This window comes from Triticum urartu, chromosome 2, assembly GCF_003073215.2.
Source record: "Triticum urartu cultivar G1812 chromosome 2, Tu2.1, whole genome shotgun sequence".
Taxonomy (NCBI): domain Eukaryota; kingdom Viridiplantae; phylum Streptophyta; class Magnoliopsida; order Poales; family Poaceae; genus Triticum; species Triticum urartu.
This window is the reverse complement of record NC_053023.1, coordinates 148139642-148149121: the sequence shown is the minus strand read 5'-3', so window position 1 is coordinate 148149121 and position 9480 is coordinate 148139642.

Genomic DNA, 9480 nt, shown 5'->3' with positions numbered 1-9480 from the left:
CAAGCACACAACACAGTAATGAGGAAATGAAAGGGTTGAGGAAATAGAACCAGTTAGCTCGGTGAAGACAATGATTTGGTAGACCAGTTCCAACTGTTGTGACAGTCGTACGTCTGGTTGGAGCGGCTAGGTATTTAAACCTAAGGACACCCAGTCCCGGACACACAGTCCTCACCGTATTGTCTTTGAGCTAAGGTCACACAGACCTCACCCAATCACTCGTGGTAAGTCTTCAGGTGACTTCCAAACCTTCACAGACTCGGCCACTCGGCGATCCACAATTTCCTCTTGGATGCTCTAGACCATGACGCCTAACCGACTGGAGGATGCACAGTCCTCAAAGGTAACAAGCGTCGGTTCCACACAGGAACAATCTCTTCGGTGATGCTCAATCACTTTGGGTTTGTAGGTGTTTGGTTTGGGGTTTTGGGTTTTTCCTCACTTGATGATTTTCGCTCAAAGTCCTCGAAGGATGGGATGCTCTCAATGACAAGTGTCAGTTTCTCACGGAGCAGCCAACCAACTAGTGGTTGTAGGGGCGGCTATTTATAGCCTAGGGAACAGCCCGACATGATAAGACATAAATGCCCTTCAATGATATGACTGTTACATGGATAAGATATTTTGGGACAGCTGGCGCATATCACAGCAATGGTCGGAAATTTGAGGTTCAAATTCCTCAGGGCTATCATGTTCCTCACTTGTAGGCAATCCGCACTGGCGAATTCCTAACTCCTTAGTCAGGCCAAATTCCTCAGAGACTAGAAGAACTACGTCTCTGTCACTGAAGAAATTGAATGAACTATATGAGATTTCCAATGGCTTCACTCGAAGGGATTGGTAGGTGTAGGATTTTGAGTTGTGCATCACTTAGAAACTTTTCCTTAGTTTTACCTTGACCCTCTTTAACAGTACAGTGTTTCCTATGACTCAAGAAAGAGAAAATGAAACTACGAAAACAAAAGTCTTCACGCTTCATGTTTCTCACATGAATATCAAGTCTTCATAGTCACACCAATTTCTTCGCTTTCAAAGTCTTCAGAAAGTTTTTAGATGAAAACATTCATTTTTAGGGGTTGACTTTCTCTGTAAATATCAAACTCCTCAAAGACTTATAGACATGTGTACACTCACAAATGCATCAATCCCTTAAACTATAAGTCTTCAATACACCAAAATCACTAAGGGGCACTAGATGCACTTACAATCTCCTATTTTTTGGTGATTGATGACAATATAGGTTAAGTTTTCAACGAGGATAAACAAATGAAGTGTAAATACTGATATTGAGGAATTTTATTGCAAGATATAGAAGAGACTCCCCCTGAAGAGGTGCATAGTGAGGAATTTGCTTTTGAGGCAATGCACATTTGAAGAGTAGAATCATGGAGATCTCCCCCTATATCTTGTAATTCATACACGCATTTAACATATGATATTGATAATTTAAAATGCATGATGAAATATGGTGACTGTTGTAATTTATCATGCGTGCATTATCATACATGAGGAAATAGCATGTAGAAGAACATATCAAAAGTATCAGACCACCATCGGACTTAAGTTTACAACTCGATCCAATAAATCTTTAGAAGAACGAGAGTTGTAACTTAGCAAAAAACTCTCATATAAACAGACTCGCTTGAAGACTAACTCAAATTTCTCCCCCTTTGTCATCGTATGACCAAAAGGGATGAAAAATGAGGACTAACCCCCCCTGAGTAATATCATCACTGAGTCAATGGAGGAGCGCCAGCGTTGTTGGGGTCGGTTGTTGAAGTAGGGCCTGCCGCAGTGTCGTCAAAATCTTCATTTTCATCAGTCTCGCGCGATGAAGAATAAGATCTGGCTACCAAGTGAGGAACTTTGACCTTCTTGAATTTCTTCGAAGGTGGCTGAGACCAGTCAAAGTCTTGCTTGAAGTCCATCTTCTTGAGATCATCTTCACCGTAGAGTTGAGTCAGAATAGCCCAGGTGCGATCAAATACTTCATGGAGGTAGTAATGGTTCTTCTTCACTGAATTCTGAGTGATGGTCATGTTCTGAAGAATTGAACCAAACTGACGCTTGACCCATTTATGGTTGCGATCGACCTTCTGGTGAAGACTGAGGAGAAGCTCGCGATCAGTCAACACCCTTGGAGCTCTGGCTTGAGGATTTTGCTTTGAAGCATTGGCGGCAGAGTCATAAGTGGCATAGTCATCATTGGTGGAGTAAGATGCAGCTTTGCGGAACTGACCATCCAATGGACGAATGCCTTCATCGATAATAGCAGTTGCCTTGCCCTTCTCATCAGATGAGGAAACAAGTCTTTTGAAGACTTCAATGGGCAGTAGGTAACTGAGATGATTCTGAAAGTCAACTTTGTAATTGATTGAATACCTTGATCCGAGGAATCTCATAATCCAGGGAGCATAAGGCTTCAACTCAAAAGGCGACAATGCAACATTTGCCAGAGTCCTCATGAAGAAATCATGGTAGTTGATTGGGATGCCATGAATGATGTTGAACAACAAATTCTTCATAATGCCAACAACCTCTTCTTCATTCGAGTCGTGGCCTTTGATGGGACTCAATGTCTTGGTTAGAATGCGATAGATGGTCTAAGACACATATAGCAATTCCTTCACGAGGAATTTGGTCCTTGGGGCTTAACCAGGCTTCAGAGGTTTCATCAAAACTTGCATGTAATAGTCAGATAGCTCAGGTTCATGATAGATACAACATGCACCTTCAAGGGGAGGACTGACAGGCAGGGCATGAAGCAATTCAGAGGCCGGTGCTTTGAAGTGAGTGTTTTCTGTCATCCAGTCCAACACCCAAGAATTCACATCTTCAACATTTCATGTGATGTGCAACGTCACGTAGAACTGAAGAATTAGTTCTTCATTCCAGTCTATGATGTCAGTGCAAAAGTTTAGCAGCCCAGCGTCATGAAGAACACTGAGGACTAGTGTGAAGCAAGGCAGTGATTCCATGTCCACATGAGGAATATGCTCATGATCAAATACTTTGTCCTTATCGAAAAGTAGTGAAGAATAGAAGTTTGCTTGGCTTGTGGTCCAGAAATGCTTCCTTCACAGACGATCAGAGTCATAAGGATTGTAATCTATGAAGAATACATGCTCATGGAAGAAGTCATCAGCCTTGAATTTTTGCTTCTTGGAGAAGGGATTCTTCGGCTTGGGCTGAGGAGTGTCAGTCAAAGTCATCACAGCCTTAGGAATCACATTCTCAGGAACCACAGGTTGAGGAATTTCAGTTTCTGCTTCAGTAGCAGCCTGGGTCTTCAATTCTTCATCAACATTAGCATCAGCACTAGTGGCTGGAATTTCTTCAGGAATGGAAGGGGTGGAGTGATGATCTTCAGAACCCATTCGAACTTCAGTGTGCACTGGGGACTGAGGAATTTGTTGTAGTGGCGTGAACATGGGAGAGGTGGGGTGCTGACTATCACAATAATCATCATTCGACACTGGAGTGGAGCACCCAATATCCATGTCTTCATCTTCTTCATTCAATTCTTCAACGCCTGCCTCTTCAGCTGTGAACTGAGGCATAGGCGATGAGATGATGGGGGTTGAAGGGATATTATCCGCTTCAATTTCTTCGTCCAACTGCTTTGAAGAAGCAGCAGAAGGAACATCTTCATCAGATCTGCTAGGGATCACATAATCCTCACCAAAGGGAATGAGTTCCTTTGATGGCATGCTTGAAACTGGAATAGCATCAATTGGATTCTCAAAAGAGCTTGTCAATTTGTTCATCTTCTTCGGTGCCGAAGAATCTGATGAAGCAGATGCTTTCCTTTTCTTCACTGCTACTCGCTCTGCAGCCTTGGTTTTCTTCGCTTCTGATGCAGAAGGAAGAACTGGACTTGGTGTTTGATACGTCCATTTTGCATCATGCTTTTATATCGATATTTATTGCATTATGGGCTGTTATTACACATTATGTCACAATACTTATGCCTATTCTCTCTTATTTTACAAGGTTTACATGAAGAGGGAGAATGCCGATAGCTGGAATTCTGGACTGGAAAAGGAGCAAATATTAGAGACCTATTCTGTACAACTCCAAAAGTCCTGAAACTTCACGGGAGCACGTTTCAGAATATATAAAAAATATTGGGTGAAGGAAGTACCAGAGGGGGGCCACCCACCATCCACGAGGGTGGGGGCGCGCCCTAACCCCCTGGGCGTGCCCCCCTGCCTCGTGGGCCCCCTGGTAGCCCTTAGGTCCCCCTCGTCTGCTATATGAGGTCTTTCATCCGAGAAAAAATTATAAGCAAGCTCACGGGATGAAACTCCGCCGCCACGAGGCGGAACCTTGGCGGAACCAATCTAGGGCTCCGTCGGAGCTGTTCTCCCGGGGAAACTTCCCTCCGGGAGGGGGAAATCATCACCATCGACACTCTCATCGGGAGGGGGTCAATCTCCATCAACATCTTCACCATCACCATCTCATCTCAAACCCTAGTTCATCTCTTGTATCCAATCTTTGTCTCAAAACCTCAGATTGGTACCTATGGGTTACTAGTAGTGTTGATTACTCCTTGTAGTTGATGCTAGTTGGTTTATTCGGTGGAAGATCATATGTTCAGATCCTTTATGCATATTAATACCCCTCTGATTATGAACATGAATATGATTTGTGAGTAGTTACATTTGTTCCTGAGGACATGGGAGAAGTCTTGCTATAAGTAGTCATGTGAATTTGGTATTCGTTCGATATTTTGATGAGATGTATGTTGTCTTTCCTATAGTGGTGTCATGTGAACGTCAACTACATGGCACTTCACCATTGTTTGGGCCTACAGGAAGGCATTGGGAAGTAATAAGTAGATGATGGGTTGCTAGAGTGATAGAAGCTTAAACCCTAGTTTATGAGTTGCTTGTAAGGGGCTGATTTGGATCCATATGTTTCATGCTATGGTTAGGTTTACCTTAATACTTCTTTTGTAGTTGTGGATGCTTGCAAGAGAGGTTAATAATTAGTGGGATGCTTGTCCAAGGAAGGGCAGTACCCAAGCACCGGTCCACCCACATATCAAATTATCAAAGTACCGAATGCGAATCATATGAGCGTGATAAAAACTAGCTTGACGATAATTCCCATGTGTCCTTGGGAGCGTTTTCCTTTATATAAGAGTTTGTCCAGGCTTGTAATTTGCTACAAAAAGGATTGGGCCATCTTGCTGCACCTTATTTACTTTTATTACTTGTTACCCGTTACAAATTACCTTACCAAAAAACTATCTGTTACCGATAATTTCAGTGCTTGCAGAGAATACCTTACTGAAAACTGCTTATCATTTCCTTCTGCTCCTCGTTGGGTTCGACACTCTTACTTATCGAAAGGACTACGATAGATCCCCTATACTTGTGGGTCATCAAGACTCTTTTCTGGCACCGTTTCCGGGGAGTGAAGCGCCTTTGGTAGTTGGAATTTGGTGAAAAATTTATATAGTGTGCTGAAATTTACTGTCACTTGTTACTATGGAACATAATCCTTTGAGGGGCTTGTTCGAGGTATCTTCACCCCGACCAGTAGAGCAAAGAGTTGCTCCTCAACCTACTGAACCTACTGAAAATGTTTACTTTCAAATTCCTTCGGGTATGATAGAGAAACTGCTAGCTAATCCTTTTACAGGAGATGGAACATTGCATCCCGATTTGCACCTAATCTATGTGGATGAACTTTGTGGATTATTTAAGCTTGCAGGTATGCCCGAGGATGTTATCAAGAAGAAGGTCTTCCCTTTATCTTTGAAGGGAAAGGCGTTGACATGGTTTAGGCTATGTGATGATATGGGATCATGGAACTACAACCGATTGAAATTGGAATTTCATCAGAAGTTTTATCCTATGCATTTTGTTCATCGTGATCATAATTATATATATATTTTTTGGCCTCGCGAAGGAGAAAGCATCGCTCAAGTTTGGGGGAGGCTTAAGTCAATGTTATATTCATGCCCCAATCATGATCCCTCAAGAGAAATTATTATTCAAAATTTTTATGCTCAGCTTTCTCGCAATAATCGCTCCATGCTCGATACTTCTTGTACTGGTTCTTTTATGATGAAGACTATTGAATTCAAATGGTATTTATTAGAGAGAATTAAATGCAACTCTGAAGATTTGGATCTCGACGAAGGTAAGAAGTCAGGTATAACCCCAAAGTTTGATTGTGTTAAATCTATTATGGATACCGATGCCTTTCGTGAATTTAGCACTAAATATGGACTTGATTCTGAGATAGTAGCTTCTTTCTATGAATCCTTTGCTACTCATGTTGATCACCCTAAGGAGAAGTGGTTTAAATATAATCCTCCCATTAAAGTAAAAGTAGTTGCACCTATTAAAGTTGAAGAAAAGACCATCACTTATAATGTTGATCCTGTTGTTCCTACTGCTTATATTGAGAAACCACCTTTCCCTGTTAGAATAAAGGATCATGCTAAAGCTTCAACTGTGGTTCGTAAGAGTAATACTAGAACACCTACACCCTCCGAGCAAATCAAAGTTGAACCTAGTATTTCTATGGTTAAAGATCTCTTGGCCGGTAATATTGATGGGCATGTTATTTACTTTTGTGATGAAGCTGCTAGAATTGCTAGACCCGATACTAAAAATAAACATAGACCTGTCATAGGCATGCCTATTATTTCTGTTAAAATAGGAGATCATTGCTATCATGGCTTATGCGATATGGGTGCTAGTGCAAGTGCAATACCTCATTCCTTATATAAAGAAATTATGCATGATATTGCACCTGCTGAGATAGAGGAAATTGATGTTACAATTAAGCCTGCCAATAGAGACACTATTTCACCAGTTGGGATGGTTAGATATGTTGAAGTCTTGTGTGGGAAAGTTAATTATCTTGCTGATTTTCTTGTTCTTGGTTCCCCACAAGATAACTTTTGTCCCATTATATTTGGTAGACCCTTCTTGAATACTGTTAATGCTAAGATAGACTGCAAAAAGGATGTTGTTACTATTGGTTTGGGGATATGTCTCATGAGTTTAATTTTGCTAAATTTCGTAGACAACCCCATGATAAAGAATTGCCTAGTAAAGATGAAATTATTGGTCTTGCTTCTATTTTCGTGCCTCCTAATGATCCTTTAGAACAATATTTGCTCGACCATGAAAATGATATGTTTATGAATGAAATAAGGGAAATAGATGAAGTATTCTTTAAACATGGACCTATTTTGAAACACAACTTGCCTGTTGAAATCCTAGGGGGTCCTCCTCCACCCAAGGGTGATCCCGTGTTTGAGCTTAAACCATTACCTGATACTCTTAAATATGCTAATCTTGATGAAAAGAAGATATATCATGTTATTATTAGTGCTAACCTTTCAGAGCATGAAGAAAAGAAATTATTGAAAACTCTGAAGAAGCACTGTGCTGCTATTGGATATACTCTTGATGATCTTAAGGGCATTACTCCCACTCTATGCCAGCACAAAATAAAATTGGAGAAAGACGCGAAACCGGTTGTTGATCACCAACGACGGTTAAATCCTAAGATGAAAAGTGGTAGGAAAAGAAATACTAAAGCTTCTGGAGGCAGGTATAATTTATCCCGTTGCTGATAGTCAGTGGGTAAGTCATGTCCATTGTGTCCCTAAGAAGGGAGGTATTACTGTTGTTCCTAATGATAAAGATGAATTGATCCCACAAAGAATTGTTACAGGTTATAGAATGGTAATTGATTTTAGCAAATTAAATAAAGCTACTAAAAAGGATCATTACCCTTTACCTTTTATTGATCAAATGCTAGAAAGATTATCCAAACATATACATTTTTGCTTTCTAGATGGTTATTCTGGTTTCTCTCAAATACCCGTGTCAAAATAGGATCAAGAAAAGACAACTTTTACTTTCCCTTTTGGTACCTTTTCTTATAGACGTATGCCGTTTGGTTTATGCAATGCACCTGCTACCTTTCAAAGATGTATGACTGCTATATTTTCTGATTTTTGTGAAAAGATTGCTGAGGTTTTCATGGATGATTTCTCCGTATATGGAACTTCTTTTGATGATTGCTTAAGCAACCTTGATCGAGTTTTGCAGAGATGTGAAGAAACTAATCTTGTCTTGAATTGTGAGAAGTGTCACTTTATGGTTAATGAAGGTATTGTCTTGGGGCATAAAATTTCTGAAAGAGGTATTGAAGTTGATAAAGCTAATATTGATGCTATTGAAAAGATGCTGTGTCCTAAGGACATTAAAGGTATAAGAAGTTTCCTTGGTCATGCCGGTTTTTATAGGAGGTTCTTAAAGACTTCTCAAAAATTTCCAGGCCTCTGAATAATCTCTTACAAAAAGATGTTCCTTTTGTCTTTGATGATGATTGTGTAGAAGCATTTGAAATACTTAAGAAAGCTTTGATTTCTGCACCTATTGTTCAGCCTCCTGATTGGAATTTACCATTTGGAATTATGTGTGATGCTAGTGATTATGCTGTAGGTGCTGTTCTAGGACAAAGAGTTGATAAGAAATTAAATGTTATCCAATATGCTAGTAAAACTCTAGACAGTTCCCAAAGAAGTTATGCTACTATTGAAAAAGAATTTTTGGCAGTTGTATTTGCTTGTGATAAGTTTAGACCTTATATTGTTGATTCTAAAGTAACTGTTCACACTGATCATGCTACTATTAAATATCTTATGGAAAAGAAAGATGCTAAACCTAGACTTATTACATGGGTTCTCTTGCTACAAGAATGTGATTTTCATATTATTGATAGAAAGGGAGCTGAGAACCCCGTTGCAGACAACTTGTCTAGGTTAGAGAATGTTCTTGATGACCCACTACCTATTGATGATAGCTTTCCTGATGAACAATTACCTATCATTAATGCTTCTCGTACTGCTCCATGGTATGTTGATTATGCTAATTATATTGTTGCTAAATTCATACCACCTAGTTTCACATACCAGCAAAAGAAAAGGTTTTTCTATGATTTAAGACATTACTTCTGGGATGACCCACACCTTTACAAAGAAGGAGTAGATGGCGTTATTAGACGTTGTGTACCCGAGCATGAACAGGAACAGATCCTACGCAAGTGTCACTCCGAGGCTTATGGAGGACACCATGCTGGAGATAGAACTGCACATAAGGTATTGCAATCCAGTTTTTATTGGCCTACTCTCTTCAAAGATGCCCGTAAGTTTGTCTTGTCTTGTGATGAATGCCAAAGAATTGGTAATATTAGTAGACGTCAAGAAATGCCTATGAATTATTCACTTGTTATTGAACCATTTGATGTTTGGGGCTTTGATTATATGGGACCATTCCCTTCCTCTAATGGGTATACACATATTTTAGTTGCTGTTGATTATGTTACTAAGTGGGTAGAAGCTATTCCAACTAGTAGTGCTGATCATAACACCTCTATTAAGATGCTTAAAGAAGTTATTTTTCCGAGGTTTGGAGTCCCTAGATATTTAATGACTGATGG